The 27,427-nt window shown below is 41.7% G+C and overlaps 1 protein-coding gene across 9 annotated transcripts in view; it reads left to right on the forward strand.

Moving 5' to 3' along the window:
• Positions 1–18,603: 18,603 nt before the first annotated feature.
• Positions 18,604–27,427, forward strand: part of dab1a (DAB adaptor protein 1a) — a 105,770-nt gene continuing 96,946 nt past the window's right edge. For 2 of the 9 annotated variants that reach the window (XM_017043111.2, XM_025065843.1), the window contains exon 1: positions 18,604–19,116. The gene's annotated coding sequence lies outside the window, so the exon portion shown is untranslated. The remainder of the gene's footprint in view (positions 19,117–27,427) is intronic. The other 7 variants (XM_008307115.3, XM_008307114.3, XM_008307110.3 and 4 more) reach the window with 5 other exon arrangements.

Genomic DNA, 27,427 nt, shown 5'->3' on the forward strand with positions numbered 1-27,427 from the left:
GGCTGCAGTGACCGAATTAACCCCGTAGTGTGTGAACGTGCATTATTCATCTTGTGAAACCCCCATGTGGCTCCATGTATATCCTCAGTGTAACAAATGACTGCCTTCTTCTCTGAATGCAAACACAGACTTCATGTTTCAGTGTCAGGGGGCTGGAGAAGTGGTGTCATGTTTATTTTATGTTTATACATCCAAGGTGACAGAAGCGTACTGTGAACAAGGAATGATGGGAAGTCTGAGAAATGGACTTCTCCAGGAGGAGGACGGATAACGTAAAAAGAAGAGTTAGCGTAGCGGCGTGTTGGTATTGTATTGATGTGTGTGAATCTATCAAATATACAGTAAATATAAATAATGATGTATGTGAGGCTAAATGTGCTTATTATAACCTTCATCAACTGGTGCTGGAATTGATCATTAATTAATCATCCAGTGAGGCCGTGGCTCTTTTGGATGTTTTGACTCGTCTACACACATTTATGCATTTCAGTGGCAGCCATTCTGTGTGTATGAGGTTTTTGTCAAATATACTTGACATCTCACTGACACAAACACACACCTGGATACTGCAGCGAGCATTTTAATAAATGTATTTCATGTGCGTTAGCTGCAATACACACAGCTACGACTGCCAGGGAGAATGTGAGAATGTGAAGGAAGTACTGTAGGCAAAGCTGCCGGGAACAGTGTTATCAGAAGAACCGACAGAAGGCGCTTAGAGACGTAGCTGTAACACACTGTCATTGTTACGTCTCACCAACTGGTGTGTACCTCGCGTAGCCCGTGCTGTTGTTTGTGTTTTTGTGAAAAGAAGAACGTTCAGCTGTAATGAGTGGGTCGAAGGGCAGTCACTTGTTTACATGCAGCTGTCGCTAATTATTGTGTCATGAGTGGGTCTGTGATTGTGGGAGAGCTGGACAAAGGCTGACAATGTGGTCGGCTCCACTGATTGGCTGCCGCAGTTTTAGACAAATCCTTCAGAGACCGACACAAACTGTTAAGGTCTTGTTTATGAAACAGTTTGTGCTGATGGTCCAAAGTAATCGTTCTAACAGCTTTGTGCAGAAATGCACTTCCCTTTGATTGTTCACGTTCATCGTCTGCCTGGTGGATCGTGGCGTTGTGTGGACGGAGGCACAACAAAGGTTGGAGTTTACAGAGACCCTTTTAATACATCAGCAAATTTGTATTTAATCAAGACAATTGTATGCATTACTTTGTGTGTCTGTGTGTTTGGGGGGGTGAGGGGGGACATGGCTCCCAAGGCCCGGACACGAATATCAGGCTTGTAATCCAATCACAGGTCTGGTAAATTGAATTATGGAGAGCATCTAAGAGATGGGTGTGTCAGCCGTGCCAGACAGAGAAATGAATCTGGGCTCCTTGTCTGTACACACTTATACTGAGAGTGGTCTCGGCCTGGACGTCTGACAGAGCTGCTAACAATTTCATAAAAGCGCAGGAAGTCAGTGTTCGTGGATGATAATAACCGTACAAGGTTGGTTGGTACCTTTGGTCAGAGCTTAACACGAAGGTTCAAATTAGTCATGGTTTCTCACCCGCTTGATCAATGTGTTTATGTATTGACAAATGTATGGTGTCACATGGAGACAGCATGCTTTAACAGCTTGTCCTTATGGGGCAACGTACAAATGACAATTGTGTGTGTGTGTGTGTGTGTGTGAAGCTACAGAAAGATAGTGAAGTAAAAGAACGGGTAGATAAGGGTTAATAAAAACCAAAAAAACGTAGGCAAAAGCAGAAAGAAGATGAAGTGGTTAGAATTTAATAAAGGGAGGTAATAAACTGCATGTGGCACTTGAATGTGATCATATTTTCCCCGGGAGTGTTTCCGTGCAGTTTTTGTCTGAAACACACAGGTGCAGATGCAGACTGGGGCTAAAGTGAAAATACATCTCACTTTTGCTGCAAGATACTAAACAAAACTCGTGTTGTTAAAAATAAAAAAAAGCTCAGGGTACAATTAGCTAACTGTCTGACTGCTAAAATGCTCATAAAATGTAAGTGTTCATTTTGAATAAGGTTAGCAACCTCGGCGAGGCTGAATGTCGTCGGCACGGCTCCACTGTACACTGGTAATCATGACATTTGTTCTCGGCTGAATGTTAACGTCAATGCTAACCCGGTTTCATCAATGCTAACGCTGTCTTTTAAATTAGATTAATTTGCAGGAGGATGTCAACAATAAACCCCCGGGTGTGTATGAGAGGGAACAGCTGACGCCGGTCTGCCTCTGCGTCTTTGTGACTGAGATACAAAAAGTCTCGTCTCGCACCGCAGACAGCATTTAAATGTGCTTCTATAACCGTCTTCTTTTGATACTGGAAATCAGACGTGTATTCACTCCACCTGTTACTGCAAGAGTCAGAGAATATGATAAGAAGCTGGATTAAAGTGTGTGTGTGCAGGTGTGTGTGTGCATATAATATAAAGGTTATACACTGGTAAAATATATGTCTGTATCTGCTGCATATATGTCTGTATCTGCTGCATATCTACAGTATATAGGTAACTAACACAGTTAAAATGTATAACATTTTTGGACATTTTTAATTTGTGATTTTTTTTCATAGATTCACACAACATGTCTAATCAGCTCTGAACACAGTCAGTGTCCAGGGTTAGTGCTCAGGCCCTGACAGAGCTGGTTATGTTAAAACTATAACCTCAGTCTGGCAGTGGAGAAGTAGATCGACAGGAACACATACCTGTATTAAACTGTTAGTGCTGCACGTTCAGCCAACAGGACCTCAGTGTTGACCTCAGTGTTGACCTCAGTGTTGACCTCACCTCGTGGACGATGGGCTGTGGTTTTGATCCAGTGGTCTGTAAATCAATGACTGCTGTTGTAGATGCTAATCTGACGATGGATCCAGACGTTGGACCGATTGGATATTTGTTTAATCAAATAAGTATCGGTAATATACAAATAATGGGAACAAGTCAATAACTGACTCTGACCTCTGACCTCTGCTGTTTTCATAAGTTACTTTAGTGTCCAACAAAGATGCAGGATCAGTCCAAAAGATTGTCAGTGATCAACACGAGTGTTGTGTTGTGTATAATTCATAATAACAAACAGATAAATAAAGGGAATGGATGGATTCGTCAGACGTGATTACGTTTTGAATTGTTGTTAAAAGTATTGTTCCGTGCGTCTCTTCCCGGAAGGTGTTCTAAGTTGCTATAGGAACCAAAGGTCAATAAAATGTGTTCTGTGTGTTAATGCGGTGTGTGTGTACGTCAGACACAGATTTAGGTGTTTGTGCGATGGAGAGAGTCTCTTAGTATAGTCTCACCCACTCTCCTCTCCTCTCCTCTCCTCTCCTGTCCTCTCCTCTCTCTCCTCTCGTCTCCTCTCCTCTCCTCCTCTCTCCTCTCCTCTCCTCTCCTCTCCGTTCCTCTCTCTCCTCTCGTCTCCTCTCCTCTCCTCTCCTCTCCCCTCCCCTCCCCCCCCCCCCTCCCCTTCCCCCCCCCTCCTCTCCTCTCCTCTCCTCTCCTGTCCTCTCCTCTCTCTCCTCTCGTCTCCTCTCCTCTCCTCTCCTCTCCTGTCCTCTCCTCTCTCTCCTCTCCTCTCCTCTCCTCTCCTGTCCTCTCCTCTCTCTCCTCTCGTCTCCTCTCCTCTCCTCTCCTCTCCGTTCCTCTCTCTCCTCTCGTCTCCTCTCCTCTCCTCTCTCTCCTCTCCTCTCTCTCCTCTCCTCTCCTCTCCTCTCCTTTCCCTTTCCTCTCCTCTCCTCTCCTCTCCTCTCCTGTCCTCTCCTCTCTCTCCTCTCCTCTCCTCTCCTCTCCGTTCCTCTCTCTCCTCTCGTCTCCTCTATCTCTTTCTCTCTCCACTGGTTTATGGACACCTCATCACCTCACTTGTTCCACAAATTGTACTTCTAGAATGGCGATGTCATCGACACTGGCAGCTATCTAATTGCCCTTGCATCCTTATGAATAGCTGTCAGGCTTTTATGTACTCCTGTGTGTCTGCCTGTGTGTGCATGTGTGTGTGTGTGTGTGTGTGTGTGTGTTACCCTTCCCTCTCCCTGAAGCTATTACCAGAGCTGCGTTTCCTGTGCATTGTTTGATACTTTGTCTAATTCATTGTGCGATGGCTGCGGCCAGTAGGGTTTCATCAGGCTGGAGCTCAACAGACGAGATGAGGAAGGAGAAAAGGACGTGCATCACTGTAAAGAGGAGGAAAACAAGAAGAATGTTCACTCTTGTCCAATTAATTAAAGAGCCGTGTCTTGGCGGCTGCCTTGTCAAAGAGTGAATGTGTAATGTTTACTGATGCGTCGCAGGATAAAATCTCCTGGCTAGATTTATGGAATTATTTAATCCAAATAATTATAAACCACTGTTTATTTGTTGACTTTTCAGCAGCAGATGTCTTTGTCACTGATCAAAGAAGAAGTTGATGCAGACGATTGTAAAAGTGGAAAAAAAATAAGCTTTTAAATTTGCGTTAGAAAATAAACAAATGAATTTGTTTGCACACACACACTTGGACATATTTGTGTGCGTTCACACACAAATAAGTGAGGAGTTGGATGAGACAGATGGCTAACGGCTGGTGGATGAACCCAACTGTCCATGTTATCTTTAGGTGTAATGGTGTGGTTAATGATTGGGCTGTGTGTGAAGGCTGTAAAATCCCACATAAATTACAACATATGCATTCTCAGTTAGAGTTAGAGGAGACACAGTTATTTAGAATGGAAACGTCTTTGTCTGTGTTCGGCCTGACCCGGCGGTCGTGTTATTAGAATGCAGCGCTAAGCCGCGAGGCTACAGCAGGTTTATATCATCCCAACCTGAGTGAGTGCATTCAGCTGCTTGTCCTTGGAGAGGGAGTCAGAGGTCACAGGTGCAGCTGTGTGTGTGTGTGTGTGTGTGTTTATACGTGTGCCAGTGTACTGGCTGTACTTAGTGCCTGTTTGAGGAGGATTAGGCTGACTTAGCTCCTGAGTTTATTGATTCTGCACTATCTGGACTTACTCTCTGGACGAGGCCGCAGCACATCACTTCATTGTGGACTTCAGTGTGTGAGTGACTGTCTTCATAATAACTCTGTGGGAGCTCCACTGAGAAATGAGGAGTATTTTTGGTTTGCTGTTTATCTCTGTGGTCTGACAGGACACACACACACACACACACACACACACGATTGTCTTTAGCCTCACATGTACAGCACTATGCCATTCACACCTGAACAGGTTTGTGTACATTATGAAATATATCAAAATAAATATCACAGTTTAGCGAGTTATTAATCACATAATTACTAATATTAATGTTGTGCTCCACATTCATTTATTGTTTACAATGATCTGTCTTGTGTTGTTCGGAGCCATGAGCCATCTAACAATGTGAGACCATCTGTTTTAAACATTTCCTGTTGTGACTGTATTTGTTTGGGATGAATCTGAAGTGAATTAATACACACAGTCATGATTTATAACCTTAAACTTCTCGTCCCAACCTTGAATATCTAAAATAAATGAAAAACCTCATCCTGATTAATAGCCTTAAGGTCTTCACGCTCAGAAATACACCTAAGATAATTGAAGAACTGCATAATGTCCTGACACTAATGAGATCTGACACAAAAAAACAACAACAAGAAAATACTCACAAGAACACACACAGCCACACACACACTGTGGAAAGGCCTTGACACCTTTAAGGCCAGGTATCGTCAAAATGCTCCAGGGCCAGATTTATGATCCAAGGTTTACTTGCTGGAATAGAGAGCTGATTTGTGATGGGCTGACATACTGCAGTTGTCTGCAGGGTCAAAGGGTCAGGTGATTAGTTCTAACCTGAGGATATGAGAGTACTGGAGTAATGACTTTGGTCTCAGCTGTTTAAACCCAGTGTTTTGGTTGAAATGGGTTTAAAATCGACTATTAATTCTGTTTTATTTATTTTCTTATTTTGTTAACCTGATAATAAACCAAATCAACTCAAATAAACCGAGCCACGCCATATCGTCTCTACTAGGGGTCAGCGACCTTTCTGAAACTGAGAGCTACTTCAAGGACACTCAGTAACACAGAGAGCTGCTTGTCTGATACAGACTTCCTGAACAACGTTATAATAATCAGTTCTGGGACAGACAACAGCAGACACTCTTCTTACCATCAACATTTCACCCACTTGAAAAATGTCAAATGTAAGACCATAGAATTGAACAGAGGTATTTTTTTATTATTTGCTGCAGTTTTCTTTCACGGGGGAGGGGAGCAGGGGGGTGTAACCAGGTGACCCCGCTATCATGTTGGTGACCCCTGGGCTATACTTATATACTGAGAGCTTATTTATAAGGTTGGTTCTCATTAATATTGTATGTCCTAGTCGTCTTCAAGTACTGCTGTAAGAGCCTTTAACTTTGAGTTAGTTCCCAAATCACATATGAATATCATGGCAATGTGGAGTTTTATCACCGTAGCCACATACTGAAAAAAATGTTTAATTTCTTATCTGTTTCTAGTAATAAAATGAGACACTAATATTCACAATCTAACAGCAGACAGTCTTCAAGCTGATGATCTGTTAAGAACAATGGCCGCCTTTAAATTGACAAACCAAACTGAAGTATATCTGAGTGTGCTGTGTCAACATCGTCCACATGTACGGTACACGGTATCTTCACATGTCTATACAACAGACCTGTCTGTTCTCTTTCATCTGGTGGATGCACACATGTTTTGCTCTCACCTTGTTTTCCCTCTGTCTAATGTGAGCGAGGTCCTGATGGGAACATATCACTTCCTTCCTCTCCCACTCTGGCTAATGATCACTAATGCCTTTGCTGTTGTGCTGCTGCTGTTTTTCGCAGAAGGTGCCAGACTTTGTGAGAAAAAGCCACGCCACTTTAATTTGCACCTTGTTGCTGGAAAATGTGTGAACCACAGCGAGTGGGCGCCTGGCCACGTGTTAGCCAAAGCCTGAGGACATGGTCTCTGAAAGTTAACCCTATGAGGAGATTTTGAAAAGGTGTGAAAAGGTCAGAAGGGGGCAGCATTCTGACATACGGCGTTAAAACTCCACAGCTCATTCACACAGGAAGTAGATGGCGAGTGGAGCAGACGACTACGTCACCACGCAGAGCTGAGCACGGAAGCTTTGTTAACATTCACCTACGTCACGGGTGCCCACATCAGCAGTACGGTTCTCCTTGAAGGGCCTGTTGTAAATGGAAGACTGTGTAGATCAGGGGTCCCCAACCCCCGGTACACAGGTAATTTGTTACCAGGCCACAGTGGAACACAGTAAAACATGTACTTAATTTTTACTAATTTACTTAATTTAATTAAAAAAAAATCCAATCATATCAATTTACTTTTTTATTTAAATATAATCTATAAAAAATATTTTAAAATAATAGTACACAGGTGGTACTGGCTGACCGCTGGTATAGATATAACTACTCCATAACAGACTAAACTTTTAATTTCTCAGGTTAAGAAACTCTGCTGCATGGACTTTACTTAAGAAAAAATGCTTTTTAAGCTCCCGCAGGCCACACAAAACGGCTTGGCGCGCCACATTTGGACCCCGGGCCTTGAGTTTGACACATATGACCTATGTCAGGTGTTTCCAGGGTCATTATTACAGTAGGGGGGTCACTAGACTGGTTTGTTCTGTTCTGGGATCAACATTTTTTTTTCAGAATCTCACAGTTATGCCTCTTGGTTTTATATTGGATATAGTTATTTTTTATTATTATTATTAAAGACGGTCGTTCTGAGTTACCACACTTATTATCAAATAAAAATGCAAATCACTCACCAGGCCATTGTAAATGTTTTTAAATACATTTTAGGACCTAATCTCTTTATTGAAATTGTTTGCGTTAAAGTGGTCTCCATTTCAATACATCCAAGATTTGTTATTTACTGTAAATCGTCAAAGGAGAAACATCTTCTGATTAAATACCAGTAAAGTGTACCGTGTACGTACAGTACAACAACAACAAAAAAAACGATTCATTTCAAACCAAAGCGAGGCAAACTGGGTTAAAAAGTCGCAATATGTAAATGTGTCTGAATCACATCATCATGACAGGCCTGAACCTTTTTCATTTTGATTAATTGCACTTTGGCTGATGTAAGACTAGATAATGACAGTGAGTGGATTGCTCCACAGCTACCACTGAGACTGTGGCAGGAAGGAGGTTGGCGGGGTGTGACGACAGAAGCTGTGCTCTCTGACAGAGCTGACTGAAATATACAGTATGACTGCGGGTGACGCACACTCCTAATTAGAATGGATTACAGAGCACCGCTGTTTTCTGGCCCTCGGTGTTATCCTCTTGTCGTGCTCTCCTTTCAGTCCTTCTGTTTCCACAACTTTTTCTGCACACTTTTGACCCGGCTCTTGTCTGCAGCTGCATCATCGCCACATTCTTGACAAGTCGCTTGTTAAGATGCCTGATATTAATGTTAGATTTTTCAGACTAATCTGAGTAAAGACACCAAGCACGGCCAGTCTGTGACCTTACTGCAGGATGTCATTGTCAGTCTGAGGGAATAGCCAAATGTCTTGTTAAACAATGGCACCTTAACAAATGAGAGCATTCCAATGACGTTCTCCCTCGGCATTTAAGGTTAGCAAGACAAAAGAGCGTGTTCAATTAGAATCTGCGCGAAATTAAGAACAAGTGCAATAAATGATGTGTGGAGCTAGGGGAGTGGAAGGAAGGCAGGAGCTGGCAACACTGAGACTCCCAACCACTAGGTGACAGCAGATGGCTAAACTAAAGCAAGAGATAGAGGCTAGAAGAAGAAGATCTTCGAGTGTGTCTTTCTTTAATTCTTGCAAGTATGTCAAGGTTGTGTTTAACTAAACAGCCCATGTTAAATACTAAGTGAGGGAATTATGAGTGAATTGAAACTAGAAGATCGCTCTAATAGAAATATTATAGGGACCTGGAGGGATGGTTGCTGCCCCCCTGTGCCCCTTCCTAGCACTGCCACTGTGGGCTCTTGTTGCGTTTAAGAGAGTTCTGGAAATGAGAAGCAGAACTCAGACGTCTCTATACATCAGCTCTTTGACCTCCTGTATCTCCGACCCATTCTGTCAAAGTCGAAGCCAATTCACTGAGTATTTTTGTCTCAGTCTCACTGAGCTATTTTTCACCTCCTCAGTACTTCTCCCAGTACTTCATGTTACATCTTTTCATCACTTTGCAGTAGCGAGTGTTTATTCAGTCTGGAGGTTATTGCTCTGCTTTGATTCACAGTTTTCCTATTTGTATAACTGAGCAGGTGACTGTACGTCTGCGAGTGTGTGCCGTGTGTTCTACCACCACGTGTGTTTTTCCACTAAAGCCTTGTGATTAAATGTCAGAGTCTGCTAGATTGATGTTCTGTCTGATAGAACGTCTCAGTGGTAATGAATCCAGCAGCCAAAACACAGAAATAGAAACACACTCTTAGGGGGAAACGGTAAATGTTCAGAACACGTGAGTTGACTGTGAGATGACACGGTACACGTGCCGACTAAACCGTCTGGTGAGAAACACTGACTTCTTCCAACAGCTTTTTTTCTTCCACTCAAAGTGGGGTCTTAGCCACTGAAGGACTGCACTCAACACATGATAAGACTCTTTGAGAGGAGTCCTGCAGTAAATGGCAGGAGGTTAAATCATTCCCTTCTCTGCACATACTGGGGCCGGACTCTGGTAATGTGCTGTGAGAGGCCGACAATGTGCCATGCAGAAAGAAAGGGCACCATTCAACATTTCCAGTTAAGTGGAGAGCGGGGCGTCTGGGACTGTGTGCCTCTGTTCACAGGAACCTTCATAAATCTGCATTTGGAATGACATTACAGAAACATGCATTTGTATGTTGAACAATGATTTGTAGTGAGGTATCCATACTGAACCTTGATCCTGTTTATTACTCTACGTAGTTGAACTATACTTTTTGTGTCTGATACTTGAGAGACTCTGAATGTTAAAATCAATTATTAATCAAAGCTTGTTTCTCCACTATCCAAACCCAAAAAACCCAATATATATTGCCTATAACAGAGGTGATTACATTTGTGATTGAGGACAACTAAAGTTGGCAAAAAGACAATTTAGGCTAACTGACAGGGGCTTTAAATTTTATCATTGATTACCTGCTTAGGGCTTTATAAATTCAATAAACTCTTTAAAATGATTTAGCTCGCTGCTGCGCCGTATCAAACGTTCTGTTCATGATTTTATTCACCATCGTCGCTCATTTTGCTCTGTTTCCAGCGTGAACGAGACACTGATGCAGGAGCTTCTTGTTTTGTATCAACATGATGGTAAATTCAAACCTCAACTCAATTTTCCTTGATTTATTTTATGGTAACTGACAATATATGGCTTTTTAGTGCACCTGACGAAGTATTCCGTTTTCAGATTTTCCGCAGCGTGAGAGAGACTAACACAGGAATTATGTTAGACTCAGTCATGACAGCAAGTGTAACTTATATTTTACATATCCTAAAGTTTATATTTGAAGTAGTTTCCGTCCTCTATAAATCCATCAAGTGTGAAAACACTGATCTGTAGCAGTGGAGCTGTCCATGGTGCTGAATGCACTGGCTGTTTCTTCTCCTGAGTTAACCAGCAGTCAGGACCAGCAGTCAGGACCAGCAGTCAGGACCAGCAGTCAGGACCAGCAGTCAGGACCAGCAGTCAGGACCAGCAGTCAGGACCAGCAGTCAGGACCAGCAGTCAGGACCAGCAGTCAGGACCAGCAGTCAGGACCAGCAGTCAGGACCAGCAGTTAGCAGCAGGTGTGTGAAAGAAAACATGTCCTGTTAGGGTTATCACCAGACAGATTTATGTTGCATACATCTGTTTTATCTCTTATCCTTTACATAAAAATGCATCACGTTGAGCTGAATGTTGACATGTATACTACCTATAGCCTGATCAGCTACAAATAAACAAATAATATTATTAAAAGTGGGGTTGTGGGTGTGTTTTTGTATTCTGGGTTTTTTTTTTTTTTTTTTCAATTACTGAACCAGTTTGTGCTGTAGGAGTCCAATAACAATTAAATGTTTTGGACTTAATCCAATATTAATACTAAGTTCACCAGTGTGAAACTGGTGTTTCTCTTTTCTCTAGGTTTGGACGGCTGTTCTGCCCTGGCACCAGTAAGCGTAGCAGTGTTGCATCATGGGTTTCCTGTCTGAAGAAAACCAATGCCTTGTGAGCATGTTTTATTGTTTCAGACTTAAACTGACTTGTGCTTTTTTTTCTGAGCACAGTTCTTTATGACCTGAGGGCCCACGGGGGCCTATTACCGACTTATTGAGTAGTTTCAAACTGTTCAGGCATCAACTGGAATATCTGTCTGTATGTAACTCAGAAAAAAGGCAGTTTAATGAAAAAAATCTGACAGCAGGGCTGCAGTGTAAGTGCTGAGTGTGTAAACAGGTGGAGAGTAGAAATGGCAGAAGGGCAAGAACTGTCTCACACCATGTACAGGAATGTTAGCTCACATCACACTGAGAAATGCCTGCAGCATCTTCCTGCCTGCTGGTCTGAATCCCTCAGCCCAGCGCTTTACAGCTGATGGTCGGCATACACTGCTCTCTCTCTCTCTCTCTCTCTCTCTCTCTCTCTCACACACACACACACACACACAAACTCTCTCTATAACATTCTGACGCAGATCTGGACAGGTCAGTATCCACCGTTGCATTTTGTACACGTGTGCATCTGGACAGGTCAGTATCCACCGTTGCTTTTGAACATTTTGTACACGTGTGCGTGTGTGTGTTTGTGCACGCAAGCCATGCGTGTGTGTTTCTCTGCTGCAAACACAATCATAAACCACACTAATTAGCAGGCTCGTTAAAACTCCTGCAGCTCTCCTGCTGTGGCTGTGAAATAGACAGTCAAACACACACACACACACACACACACACACGTTCTCTCTCGCTCTTTTTTCTCCCTCTATCATAACTACATGCAAAACCACCTTGACGCTCACAGTGACCAAATAATGAACCAATCCAATCACAGCAAAATATGGTTCCTTTACTCAAGGTACGTACAAAGTAAACAAAATCAGAGTGTGTTTTTTTTTATACTGCCATCTGTTGTAAGAAATTATACAATTTGCTGTTTTGTTCTTTTTTTCTCAGATTTTCTGTTCAAACCTTTTTGGAATCACCAGTCTACAGTACTCTACCTACAGTGTATTGAGGTACTACTACACACTATAGAATTAAACTTATATATATTTCTTTCCTTTTCTACGGGTAGACCACAGTCTACTGGTATTATTGATCAGCCCTGCTCCAGACCCTACCATTCCTTGTATTTTCCTTCTGTTCTGTCTCCTATAACATAGCCCCAAATCATAGTGTCCATAATATAGTCAGATAATAAAACCCACTGACAACCTGTGGCCCCTCAAAGACTGTATTTCACCGTCACTACACCTTCTTTTAACTCACCACTCACATGATAATGGCTGCTCTCGTGCTTTACCTCTGTATACTGGTGTGATGAACACTGAAGTATTGTATTTCCAACATGAGCCGGCTGATGTTCCACTGTTCATGTTTGCTATGGTAATAGGATTTTAAAGGAGTGGCAGAAATAGGTGTGAATGCATATCAATATGAAACGACATGTTTGTTTAATGCACCTCCTACTGCTGCTCCATGTATCTTACTGGGTTTATATAATAGTAATAGCCACGACACAGCGATACATCATGAAGGCTGATTATAACCTTTCATTCTCTCTGTGCCTGCAGTTATGCACAAGCGACCATTCAAATACACACAGTAACACACACCGAACGTGTAAAGGCCATTTGCTGCTCGCTGCATTCTGTCTTCATGACACCTCTCTCACCAGGCAACTTACAGATTCAGGGAATTAACCCTACGCATTGCTAGCAGAGGTTGTTTGCAGGAGAATGCCTGCCTTGATGTGTGTGTGTGTGTGTTAGTGTGTTAGTGTGTGTGTGTGTGTGTGTGTGTGTGTTTGCTTTCAATCAACTTCTACCTCTGCCCGTGGACTAATCTCCATTTTCTACTACTTCCTTAATTTGCTCTATTGTTTAAGTCTTGAAAGCATTTGGCATTTTCAATCACCTTCTGCTACTTTGACTAATTACTGCATTTTAGGAGTAGGTGGTGCATTAAAAAAGGGAAAGTGCAGCCAGCGTAATATAATATGTAGGAAGCAATCAGCCAAGTTAGTCACAGTGGAAATGCGGGTTTAACTTCAGTAATTATTAATGCAGAAAGCTGCTCACTGGAGGAGGAGGTTTAGTAAAGGTGGGCTGGCAGGCCTTAAGTAAAGCCATGCAGCCAGGAGCTGAGGAGTGAGAGGAGATCAATGCTGCAGGTCTTATTTAGATTCCAATTACAGCCGTTTCTGATCAATTGGCTCCTCTCCTGAGCAGCAAACTGGGCCTGTGTCTTTGATCAATGGTCACACAGAAGGCCTCACACACTCAGAAACACAACGATAAATACTCTGCTGCTTTCTTTCTTTTTCTTTCTTTTTTTTTTTTGTTGTTGTTGTGCCCGTCCGTGAGCAGACACACACTGACACAAACAGGCACAGATGCAAAACCAGCTGAATGTGTTTGATCGATGCTCGCTGCCTGAGAGCAGGATCTGCATTATTTCATGCTCTGTAGTTGTAATTGATCGCAAGATAAAATGGTTAGTGAAGAAATCTTTCATGTTATCGTTATTTTGCTTTCCTTTCTGTCTGACTCTCCTGGAATTCATTTGCAGCAGCGTTTGTCCTTTGAGGTTTGCCTCTCTGATCTTGATTTCTATCTTAAAGGATACCAGAAGACAATGTCAAGGAATGTTGTGTAGCTCAGCTGCAGCTGAGGACGTGGAGCTTCTTCAGCAGCTAATTTATCTGTTTGGAAAAGTAGATTACTTTACCTTTTTTGTAGTCTTTCTTTTTATAGTCGGCAGAGGGCGCCATCCCTTTTCTTCTGGCTGCTTTTGTGCAAAGAAACAATTAAATAGCTTCACTAATAAGAATGGAACCAGATGGATGTCCCCTGGTGGGAGGATGTTACAAAACACCTTATTACCATATGGGGGGAAAGGAAACTGTGACTGAACAACTTGTTCATAATCTCAGTTGATTGCACATGTCCTGACAGACAACAGCAGACAACCTGTACACACACACACACACACACACACACACACACCTGTTTGCTCTTCTTCTGTACCTTTGTCACGGTGTTTCTTTCCTTCTGATGTGTCACTTCATTTGTTACGATCACTGCGGAGGTTGCGATGGGGATTCATTTTATGCAAAGGTATGCAAACAGCGACGACATGGAACTTGGTCGACATCACTTCTATGCAAATGATGTTTGCTCAACGAGCATATAGAAAGGTCCTGTTTTCACAGCCCCTGTCAGTCCTCGTCTGAAATTAACACTCTGCCTTTAACTCTGAATCCTTAACTCCTCTCGTCTTCATTTACACTCCTCCCTAACTCCTGGAGGCCACTGTTCTTCTTTTTTTTTTGCTCTCTGAACTTTCTCTTTTTCCTGCATGGCTATTACTGGAGTGCAGAGACATTTTTTCAGCAAAGTAAAAACATGGTCAGAATGAATTGAAGGTGCAGAGCTCAGAGCCACTCAGTATACACAGGGACACTTAACAATTCATGATCTGATGTAGAGTTGAATGAAGTAGAAGACAATGGAGTTGAATGAGGAAGCTAGCTGAACATTACAGCTACAGGGATTAAAGAAAAAAGAAGACCTTAGTCGGAGAGAGAGAGAGAAAGAGAGAGAGACACCAAAGGGAGTTATGGATTAGGCCGGACTGATAATGGCACTGTGTTCTATTCTAGAGAATACATTTGCAACACATGGTGCGCTCCCAAAATGTAGAAAAATGAGCATAGGTGTGTTAATTAAAGGCAGTAATTAAACATTTCTATCCACAGAGGTCACAGTGCAGTGTGTGGAGCAGTGTTGTCCATCACTGGTCATGACCTGTTTTATTAAAACCCTTCACACTGCACTGTTTAAACTTGAAGGAGTTTCTCTGACTGTCGTTGTGTCGTTGTGTCAGAGCAGCACGGTGGCTCCTGGTGGGACTGCAGTGCGTTGCGCCGTTGGAGTTAGTCACAGTGTGAGCTATAAGGGCTGAGAGGAAAGCTATTTCCCCACAGCTTGTACACAGCAGTCAGCCACTGTCTCACACCTAAATAGTATTTCTGAGTAATATGCTTCCCTCTGCTGCAAGTGCAAGCAGTGCAATACAGCTAAGTAATATCTCTCTGCAGAGCAATACCGGCTGTCAGCATTATATGGATGATTTGATGCTTGTGATGTGTGCGCAGGCGTGTGTGTGTGTGTGCGGTGGAGAGAGAGAGAGAGAGAGAGAGAGAGAGAATGTGTGTGCTTGTCAGATCGGTTTAGTTCACACCTAAAGCAGTTACAATGAACAGTTCAGTGAAAGAAGAAGAAGAGATTCCTGCGTAAGCTATGCGTCATTAACGTTCAAGAGCACTAGCATGTTTGTGTGTTTCATCTGTGTGTGGACGGATAAAGACGTTAATCAATAATGTAGATTACTGCATAGAAAATGACAGTTTTTGTTCTGGCCCTAAAGGGAGTCCCGGGTATACACCAACCAGACAGTTACGATTTTTGAATTTGATTGATCGGGATCACAATAAAGCATGATTAATAATCATGATTAATTAATCACGACAATACAGCGACACAATGAAAATCTGTATATTGCTGGGACAGAAGGACAAACAGCAGCGTTTGTGTTTCACACCAGTTTTTATTTCCAAATGTGTCGGTCCTGGTCCTCAACAGTATTAATCAGTCTCCATTTGGCAGTGGTGTCAGTCAGCTTGTCAGCCATACACTGGGAGTTGAACCCTCCACAGATCCTTGCTGGGCGTCGGAGTGATATTTTAAAATGCAGCTACTTCATGAAACGAAAACTCTTTCCAGCAGTTTGTCCAAATAACAACATGTGTTTGGACTGGGTATCAGAGCGACAGTAAATGTTTCCAACCTTGCCATACATTTGGAGATGTTGTACGTTGTATTCCCCTCCATTCAACTATGTGAGAACAGGTGTCTGCAAAATAAGGAGCCTGGGCTGAAAATAGGTCTGATGCTGTTATCCTCCGTGACCTATAGAAAAACACAGAAGTATGTTTAAAAAGGCAGAGCATAAAGAGCAGTGACAAAGAGGGGGACTTCACACACACACACACACACACAGACAACCAGACAATACAGACTTATGTGGCATAACAAAGGCATGGCAGTTGGTGACATCCGTTGCAGTGACATCCAAACTCCAGCAGGCCTGCGGCTCCCTCCTTTGTGTCTGTATGTACACATTCCAATGTTTCCAGCAGCTCTCATCTGTCATGGCTACAGATGGCTGCTGTGTCTCCTCCAGACACTGCTCTTTGGTTATGAGAGACGTGTCACTGTGTGTGTGTGTGTGTGTGTGTGTGTGTGTGTTTGTACAATGTCGTGGATGTAGCTGATGTGACAGGCTCACTAAGTGACTGAACAATGTGCCGGTGGCAGACAGATATCTGTTTATTATAGACATAGATACACCCACACAATTATCACTCAGATATACAGGCTGTAGCTAACAGTTAGCTTGTGGCTCGCATTCTTTCTTTTTTTTACTGTTGAACTTTTATTTCTTCACAGAGAATGCATTCAACTTGATATACTTCATACACATGCAGTAAAATAAACCTGGTAATGCTCTTTATGTGTTCGCTGTGCTGTAGACACTGGACCTGAGAAACCACGGCACAGAGGCCGTGTTAGACATTTAAATCTCCGTTTTTTTACTAAAGGGCTTGGGAACTGGGAAATCTAAAAGGAAACTGGTGAGTAAACATTTGTGTAAAGGCTGTCCTTGGTTTTCGATGTCCTCGACCTACGGTGTTTTGTGGTCACGTCGCCATCTCCCAATATTTTCTAAAAAGTCTTAAAATTAATTTTGTGCAGAAACCAATGGAAAAATACCATACATCATACACAGAAGACGACTCTGTTTACATTCACTGGTTGTACAACATACACTTCATTATGGCTTCATTATGTTTTTATGTCCTACATGATGATGTCACCACTGTGTTGGTGACATAGGCATAGGCGGAATTCCAATGTTAGTCCAGAGCCTTGTGGTCAGTCAATCACACACTCACCAAATATCTACTGAGCTCATTTGTGTAGCACACGATCTGATGCTCAGCATTCATGGTCCCAAAACATGGACTCCTGTAACCACATGAAGAAGAACATATTTGTGGTCGGTCTCATGAAGTGATGTCGATCAGTCCCTGTGAACTCAGCTTGGCTTTCTTCCTTTAATATAGAGCCTGATTTGCAGTGATTTTTATCTGATCTTGTGATACTGTGTAAAGAGCATCTATTAGTAATAACCAACGTGACTGTTTACATCATGGTAGTGTGACAGATTCTCATTGAATATTCCCTAAATATTCCCTAAATTCAGCAAATGGTTCTGCTCCTGACTTCTGAACTCACTGGAGGTTTTTATGATATAATCACTTCATGGTGACAGGTCTGAATGTCTTTAGCATCACCTTAGAAAAGATGTTTAAACTTACAGATAAGGAACTTCATCAAGTCTTATCCGTGATGGCCAAACCTTAAACATGTTCACAACAACGTAGGCTCAACCAATCATTTGGAAACATTTTACAATCTCCTGGCATTTTTTTGCCATGTTTAGTGTGGCAGTTGTCTTTTTTTGTTTGTTTTTGTTTTTTGCAGATTGTCTGTAATGATGAGTAAAATGAATCATTTAAACACAGATGTTTGAAAAGGGTTTTCTCCACAACCATATGGTGTTGGTGTCTCAATATAAAATGACAATATTTGAGTCAAGTATTTGAGACTTTGCCAGATGTACAACTGGCGGCAGACCACAGTGTAACCATAGACACACCACAGACCACAGTGAAACCACAGACACACCACAGACCACAGTATGACACCACCTTAATAGAGATGGAGGAGGAAAGAGGGCAGCTGTTGGTGAAGTAACTGCTGTGACAGTATAATTTAAAAAATAAAAAATAAATCCTCATGTCTTCATTAGTTTTACTACAGCAGAGTGCAGGCTGTTTGATAGGTGTCGTATCATCAGCATCTTTACTATTATTAAAACGTATTAAAAAAATCATAAAATCAACAGTTTTTATTATACTCTAAGTTTATTAGCCATTCATTTAAAATCTAAATGGCAAGTTTGAAATCCAATGTATTTTTTTCTTGATGCCTTCGTGGTTATTTACACTCCACTCTCATGGTGTAACAGAGGAGAAAGTAACTTAGTGAGCAAAGACAAATGGGGGGTGGAGAAGAAGTGGGGGGGACAGGGGGATGATGGAGTGAGACGGTCGACGGAGTTTGATTCCTCCAGTTGTCAGAGGTGCTGCATTATTGATGTACCCAGGATCCTACACTGTCGCAGAGATTCTCAGTGTGTCACGTCACGTCCCGTGCTCGTGTGCCACTCTCACTGCTGCTGGTGTGTTGTAGAAGTCCTGCAGGAGTTCTGTCTGTCAACACCTCCGTATTACAGGGAGCTGTTGTTAGCTACGACGCTCGGTCTCTGTTGCTTTGACCGCGTGGGAAGGTTAAGCACAAACTGGCACAGGAACAGTCGAAGACGAGGTGTGCTCACGAAGATCGTCTCTGTCTGTGACAGTCTTTGTGACACTTGGCTCTCTGATACTAACAATACACTCTTTAAGCAAGTGTGCAGTAAAGCAGACGTCTGCAGCCAACACACTGACACCTGTATCAGGCTGTCGTTAGGGCTTCGGTCGCACATGAAGAAAAAGTAACATTATTTTAATTTTATCTTTAATTGTGAGATTCTGTCCTCCAAAACCCTTTGTAAAATCACTCCAGAGTTGGTTTGGGTCTAGGATCACATGGAAATGAAGGATGGGCAGAGCTAACAAGACACAGGTGGGGACAGTTGAGCAATCACCATAAACGGAATCACAGGAACAGGAACAGGAACAGGTGGATGGAGAGGGAATGGAGAACCTGGGAGAGAAAAACCACAAAGGTGAGCAATAAACTGTCTCTGCTGAGCTCCTTCTTTAGAAAATGAAAAACACTTAGAGTTAGAGAAAAGGCTGAGACTAGGATTCAACTAAAGCTGCAGCAGACAGTGTCCAGAGTCTAACTTTAAATATGACTTTATCAGGACAGTTGATTCTCTCTGGCTGAGCCACTGGTCTGCACTGACTGCAGCACTGACGGCAGCACTGACTGCAGCACTGATGGCAGCACTGACGGCAGCACTGACTGTTCTGCTGAGTTGGTTTATTTGTGCACCTGTTTTACGCAGTGTATTTGTTTTGATGTCAGTGTCTCACATGGAAACGGTTTGTGATGCAAAGAAATGTGCTGTAAATTAACTCTCACAGCATGTGTGTGTTTGTGTGTGTGTGTGTGTGTGTTTGGAAGATGAATCTGTGACAGTGAAGGATTGTCCTTCTGCTCTGCTTTAGTTCATGAAGTGTTTGACTCCCTGACATAGGGAACACCCCTCCGATGGCTTCAGTCACAGACGTATGTGAATGTAGAAAATACTGTTTCAGAAAAAAAAGTCAAATCTGTTGTTGGCTAATTCTCTTGAATCCTCAGTCATCAGGGAGGAGGACAGTTTCATCCACTGTCCTGGTGCTGCTCAGTTTCAGGCTGTTGTTCTACTTTATATAGAGCCACTAGTCGTCGTCACAATAACTGTGATTTCTTCTTTTTAAATATTGACTTTTTTTAATAGTGACATTGCCGTTGCATTGGCCCTTATTAATGTGTGATTTCTTTTTTTTTTTTTTTTTCTAGTTGTGGCAGCTTTACTGTAGAAAATGTTTGCTCATTTTTGCAGATAAAAAGGCTCGAGACGCTTTGGTCTGATTCTCCTTTTCATGACAAGCCATTTAATGGGTTTTTAATTAGGGGCCTGGGATAGACTGCAGGCAGACCAGTCGAGCTCAAGAACGTTCCTATAAGTGGGCTGAATGAGGTCTCTGGGAGTGTTACACAAATGTGATCTTTGTAAAAACATACAGTTCACTTCGTGGTGATTAAAGCCAATGTAGCACACATTTAACTGCACAAGATGTGAAGATTTTCTACTGTCTGGGGGTCTCTGTTCTCTCCCCAATCCCCCTGAATTATTCACATTATTTTGTCCTGTGTTAGTTTTCGGTGTAGCTCCTGTTCAGACCTAACTCTGTTCAACAGACATCGTCGTCTGGTTTCCTTCCACAGGAATAAATGTAAAATCTACTTTTCTGATGAGAAGTAAGAACCAGGCAGTTTATCAGAGTCCAGAGTCACTTAGTGAACACCAGCCTCTTATTGAAATACTTCACTGAGGATGAGAACAAACGAAAACAACTTTTTTTGTTTCGTTTGTTTTTTACCTTTCACATTTTAAAATCTTCTCACAGGCCTAGCAGTTCTTATTTATTGGCCCCGGGTTGATAAGTCACACGGTGTCTTTTTTTTTTTTTTTTTTTTTTTTTTACTCCATCTATGCGGCAGCAGCACATTAAACGCTGAGAGATGTAGTGTTGTTGAAATCTCCATGCTTAGCAATTTCAATTAAATGCCAGTGCTGCTGGTAAGTTACAGCAAGTAGAGTAATAAATGTGTTTGACTGGAATCATATTTCATCAGTGCTTCTCTGGCTTTTATTGCTGTGACCTTAAAGTCCTGATAATCAGTCCCTGCTTTCTGGCACCGGGCGAACGCCGCCATCAAGATAACACACACATCCTCGCTCCTCCACGGGCAAAACTCACTCTGATATTCTGTGTTTCTTACTTTTATCACATGCTGTAAGTAGAGGCTTAGTTTCCGTTTTACAGGGACTGTGGGGGCTTATGGCTTCTTTTTTTTTTTTTTTTACGACAATTTGGTCATCCGAGACGGACTTTACTTCAAGAATTATCTGCAGTGAAAAGCAATTATCTGAGAAAACATAAGAGAAATCAAATGACAGATGTATACAGATAAAAAGGAGCAGAGAATGGAGAGAAGGCATAGATAGATGGAGAGATAGTGTATTGTTCTGGCTGTCTTCCCAGAATGGAGGGATCGATCTGCAAAGTGAAAGTGCCTCACTATTTCCTCTGTCGGAGGAATACGCCCGACTAATAATAGAACGCAGTCATCATTCTGCCTCAGCGTCGCATCTTTTTTGCCTTTTGTTACTTCTTTAAAAAAAAATCATAGTCTTGACATAGTCAGTGATGGTGTCGTGAAACTGAAACTCGTGAGTCTCAACAACGACCTGAGTCCACCTACAACAGATGGCTTCAATGTGTCCCAGCATTGCAGCAGAGTCAATGGTCCAACCACTGCCACCAAATCCTAACTGCTGTTAGCGCCTTGGAATAAGAGGCTAAGCCACCGTTTCCACCGTGCTGCCGACGTCGTCAGTCATTCAAACCAGAACACAATCACTGCCATTCACGAAGCAAAAAGGTTTGCTGCATATCATTTACACACATGTACGTGTTCGTGAGACTGTGACTCAGACATGCCATTCTGATTTGTTGGTTGATTGTGGGGGTGTGGTCTGTGGCTGCTGAGGCTTCTTTGAACACATTAGGATTGTGGTGCTTCTCATTTGATGCTAGTCCTAGCGTTGCCTCACTAATTCTGTCTTTAAAATGCTAACCCTAAGCCGTTCCTTTCTACAGCCTGCTGTCTTTAATCGGTACCACTGACAACTGAGCAGGTCGGACCACTGTCTATTAGACCGTCCCTTCTAGTCTTGCCAGTATTATTCTGTCACACGTCAGCCCCGACACTCCCCTCTACCACCTCTTCTTCTTTTCTCCTCTCCACTGTCTGATGTTTTTCATTGCTAACCACGGTTACTTGGATCCATCCACCTGTCACCTCAGTTCCACCAGCTAAGTCGTCTCTCTTGTTCTGTCTAAAGGCTGACACCAACTCTGCAAAGAACCAATTTGTTCGCTCCACCATGGCTAAAAATGACGTCCCATTATTCTCTCAGACCCCGTTTGGAAGTTCACGCAGTTTGTTTTGAACACATCATCGGGGCAGATCTTTATTTTCCTGTGAGCCTGGCAACTTTTGTGTCATTCGCCCTGGTCTGTCCTGGCCGCACGGAGGGGTTGAACATTTTGACGTTTTCTAATTACGAAACACAAATGTCCATCCTTGCCATCCACACAGTGCTATCACTGTCATTTCCCACAATTCTTTGTGCTTGTGACATGTGCCGTTGTGGGAGTGTGCCATGCAAACATCCTAGTTGTTTGGCTCATGTGTTCTACATAAAACGTTCTTGGTACTGTATATATGAATGGGATTAGGTTTTCCCAGGTTCCTGTTCCTGTCTCCTCTCTGCTGCCCCCTCCTGTCCTGCAGTTCATCTGCCCCTGGGCGTGCCTTCTTTGTAGTTCTCTGGTACTCTACAGTGTAGTGTTTCCCCAGTGTCAAGAATCTTTGTCACATGACAGTGAAATGGAGCTGTGATTGTGCAGAAAGCAGGTGTAAATCAAATAAAATTGGTGGCAGGAATATAGATCACAAAAATAACAATAGAAAAGGAAAACAAAATAAAGTCCCAATATACAAGAAAACAATAAACCGTTAACCGTCAAAGCCAAAATATAGTTTTTCAAACAAATATAACTGGTATTGTCTTTCCATCCCTGGTGTTTGTCAGCCTTCTCTGACAGTTTCGTCTTTTGTTTTACGTAACAGTTTTATTACCTGTTTCTTTTTTCCTTTTCTTTCTTTGCTAGAGACACTGCTCAGTGGAACCTGGGATTAAGTTAAAGACACTGTTTGATATAATACAGTCAGTATAATAATCGAGGTTGAAATGATATTATGAGAAAAACAATATCTTAAAGAACTATGGATAGAATGATTCAACAGGACTAAGCACTGAACACTTGGAATTTCTTTTAAAAGAAAACTGGTCCAATATCTGAGGTTATCAGTAACTCGTTAGTAACCTGAACTAATGGTTGCACTATTGCACTGATTTATTATTTATTCCAGCATGGGGCTGGCATTACACCACACATTATTAACTGTAATTGTTCTATTTACAGTTAATAATGTAAATACATTATTTTCTAGTTGGTAAATAAAAACTGTTACTTTACCTTCTTATTTCTGTTTGTTTGCATGTTATAAAACATATTTTTCATCATTTGTTGAAGTAAAAAAAAAAAAAAAAACTATTTAACACCTTAATGTTTATGCATTTAACAAGAGTAATTTCAATTTAGGAATTCTAAACGCGATTCCCTGGACAAAGTAAAATAGTTCATATAGTCAACATTCCCAAGTCTGTGTCTGATAATCCTGCTACAGCTTTTTACTTCCTGGGATATTGATCTACGGTCCATCACCACCGGCGTGGCCTCTAACGTTCACCTATAGATTGGAGAGTTCCAGTAAGATGAGAGGCATGTTATGATCAGAAAATAAAAATGTCAAAATAATATAAAGATGTACATCGCTAAAGGCTACGGAGATGTTGGAAAATGGGAGTTTGGATGTTTGTGTGCGTGTGGAACGTGTTGAAGTCGGAGAGAACTCGCTGTCATTCAGACACTGAGATCACAGTGTGAATGTGGCATCTGAATGTGACAAATGTCAGTGTGACAGTAGCAACTGTGACTGCTGTGTGACACACTGGAGGCAGACAGAAAGCTACACCAGACACGACGACACTGTAGCCTGAACACACACACACACACACACACACATGCAGAGCCTTTTAACCCTCCGCCTCTTTAACGCCGCTTCAGTCTGTCTGTCTCTACATCCTGGTCTGTTTCCTCTCCAAAATCTTTTTGATTATTCCCCCCTCTCTCTCTCTGTCTCTCTCTGTCTCTCTGTCCCAGTTCTATTTCTTACAGTTTTCCAACTTCTGCTCCTTTCTTCTTATTTCCATGTCCATAACTAGATTGCTATCTGGAGAACTGTATGGCACCATTAAAATGAAATCACCTCGCACAGTAACCTTAAAGACGGCATTTAATAAAAGCCTAATGAGGAGTTCTGCTGCCCTGTAGCTTCATGTACTGTATGTTCGATTGTAGATTTAAAAGGAACACGTTTTAGTTTTACACAATGAAATAATCAAAAATACATCTGAAAACTCACAGGATGGTTGTCAGGTTTGGCTGAAATGTTACATCATTTCATGTTTTGATTCTCACTAGAAAAATAGAAGAGCAGGATAAGGATCATGTGAGTGAGCGGTCTTGCCAAAGAATAATTCACTACATACTGTTTTTTTTTTTTTGTTTTTTTTTATCTCTTTAGCAAATAAGGATTTTAAAGCTTTGGCTGACCTTGCAGAGACTTGATTAATAGATTCCAAAGCTGCTGCTTGTGTATAAATTAGCACAGTTTTACATGGTCAGAAACAAAGTCTAAAGTTTATAGGCTTAACTTGTCAGTTGTTTTTTTCATGGCAGTCATTTGTATGGAGATGAGCAGCTCCTTCATTAGCTTCAGCCTTTCTTCGTTCAACCTCTAGTTTTTCATAGTGTACGTTTAAATGTGAACTGGAACACGGTCAGAGTCAGAGATACAGTCAGGCAGACGGTTCCACCAAATGATGCTGCACCTGCTGAAGTCTGGGACCTGAACATTTACTGAAAGACAAAGATGTTTGTCTGAGCCAGATTTAGACTTTATTTATGGTGTGGCAGATATTTCATGATGACTACGTAAATATCTGCCCAGCTCAAGAACAGGGTTATGGTTTCCTCTAAAGTTGTCCTCTATTAATAGAATCAAGACATAAAGTTTGATTTTAAATCATAAATATTAATTTCAAAAATGTTTGTGCCCTTAAATTGGAGTATAAAATATGTTTCCACAGAAACAAATTTCTTTCTTTCGTACATCCACAGTGCATCCACTAGTCAGACTCAGAGTCTAAGTTATGCTCAACTAGTTTGACTAACCAACCCATCCCTTTTTGTCACCAAACTCACCACTTCAAAGTAATTGGGATTTTTTAATGATATAAATATCCAGAAATAGACCTGATCAAATTGAGGCTTTTAGTGTTTCATTCCAAAGACCGTTCCTGCGGCGGACCTGTTTATGACCCCCTCCTCTCTTCGTCAGCTGACAGACTTTCACAATCACAGAGAGAGTGGGCAAACGTCCACCCCCGGCTGTCAGTCACCGGTGGATGGAGGAGTGTTCCCATAAAGGCATGCGTTTGTGTGAGCGCTGTTATGTAAAGATTGACATCCACAGCTAGCAGTGCAGTTATAACTGGAGTGGATACGGACCCTCGGTGGACGGTCTAGACGTTCACTCCTACACCTCCCTCCAGGCAGTGTGGTGCAGTAGGACAAAGACTTTCATGTTGACTATATTAAAATAGACAGGCAGATAACAAGGTGTCAGATGTATCAGCCAGTGTAGGACGCTGGAAAACAGAAGAGTGTGGGGGGGGAGGGGGGGGGTGATGAATGATGAACAATATCTGAATCTGGGGTAAACTGAAATAAATGGTAGGTAATAGAAATACATATATAATGTATGTATGCAGACGCACAGTCTGTGTGTGTATGTGACACAGAGGAAATGGTGAGTTAGATGTTCAGGATGAGTTGCTGAGAATAAAATAAAAGTATATTTGTATATTTGTAATTATATGTGGATGTAAACAGTATGTACGCATAGTTATTTGTGTATAAATGCATAAATATATATATTTATGTATATTTATATATGTATACATTGTATATTTATCTAACTTATAAACATATGTAGCATCTTACCATATTGCTATTATATAAATATATTTACATTTTTATTTAATATTTAGTGATCAAAAATTAAATTGATGTAATAAATGACTCGCCTGCAGGGGGCCCTTGTTGTGTATCCTTGTTGAACACCTCAGATATAGACTTAGACTAGAGTTTAAACATGTTTTTGATACTAGTTCCTGTGAGTACAACTGAAAAGGCTATTTTTATAACAAAATTTAAACATTATATTACGTTATAGTTTAAATCTCTCATTGTTGCATTGCTTTCATGGCTTTCAGATTAGATCAAAAGTAAATGCACTGTACGTAGACTGGAGGAGATAGACCATAAGTCTTTGCCTTAATCTTACCAAACTGACTGACTACTGATGTTACCAGAACAGGCCCATAGACCAGTTCCACCTCTTCTTCTCTGACCCCCAAATGTCAGAGCTCATTACCATTTCAGATGGGGCTTATTCATTCCTGGTCCCCGACCCACTACCATTTACCCAGAATCCATTGACACAGTGAATGGATTCCATGCACTTGATAAAACCACATCTCCAGGACTTGTTTGCTTCTCCTTCTTTCTGAATCCTGAGTCTCCTCAGCCGTGCCTCCCTCCAGATATGTTTCCTCACACACACACACAAAGGCTGTTTTTCCCCCTTACTATTAATCTGCCAGTTTGTCTCTGTGATTTGCTTGCATATGAGAAGAAGAAAGCATGTGATTAGATTTTCCTTGAATCCTGCGGTTAGTGCGAGCCATTACAGCTGCTTTGCATATTATCTGATTGTATGCTGAATTTACCTTGATGCCGCCTGAGCAAATTAGTTTGCCAGGCACCACACACATAAAGGCAAAATGGAAAGGGAGAAAATCAGTGGCAATTAACGTCATCTCTTTACACAGACCACTTAAAACCTTTTCACTCCCAGCTGAGAACACACTTCCTTCTCTGTGTCCCCATTCTTGGCTTTTCCACTGAACCTTGACAACAAAATTGCCATTAACTTCTGCTTGTTGTATCATAAAGGCAATGTCCTATTTTTGTGCACATTGAAGATTTTTGTATAGTATTTTACTTGGTAAATAGAGGTGTTTGTGTCCAGTTCTGTGAGCTGTAAGGTGGTGGTTTAGGTTACGAGTGACATGGGCAGCATCCCACGGGGGCAGCATCCCACGGGGGCATCTGGTCATATAGCAACACATGGATTCAACAAAATAAACAAAGAAAGAAAGAGAAAAACAAAACACATTATTATTTTATACAGCTATCATTTGTAGGTTTCCGCATCAACACTTATCCCCTCATGTCGAGTCATACATATATTTTATTTAAGAGTTTAACTAAAAGAAAGTCCCATCTCAACATATAGCACATTCCATTCATCATAGTGTCAGTCTGAAGTTCTAGTCTAATGAAGAACAAATCTGAACACATGAACAGAAGTCATTTTTGTTTGTTTCTTGTTTAGATTGCATTAGTAATAAAAAATATTTTCCTAAATGTTTCTAAACTCTGTGGCTGTGATAAAAGTGTCTTATAATAAATGAATGTATAATGCTACAGGGTGGGATG

This window comes from Cynoglossus semilaevis, chromosome 2 (assembly GCF_000523025.1).
Source record: "Cynoglossus semilaevis isolate Cse_v1.0 chromosome 2, Cse_v1.0, whole genome shotgun sequence".
Lineage (NCBI taxonomy): Eukaryota > Metazoa > Chordata > Actinopteri > Pleuronectiformes > Cynoglossidae > Cynoglossus > Cynoglossus semilaevis.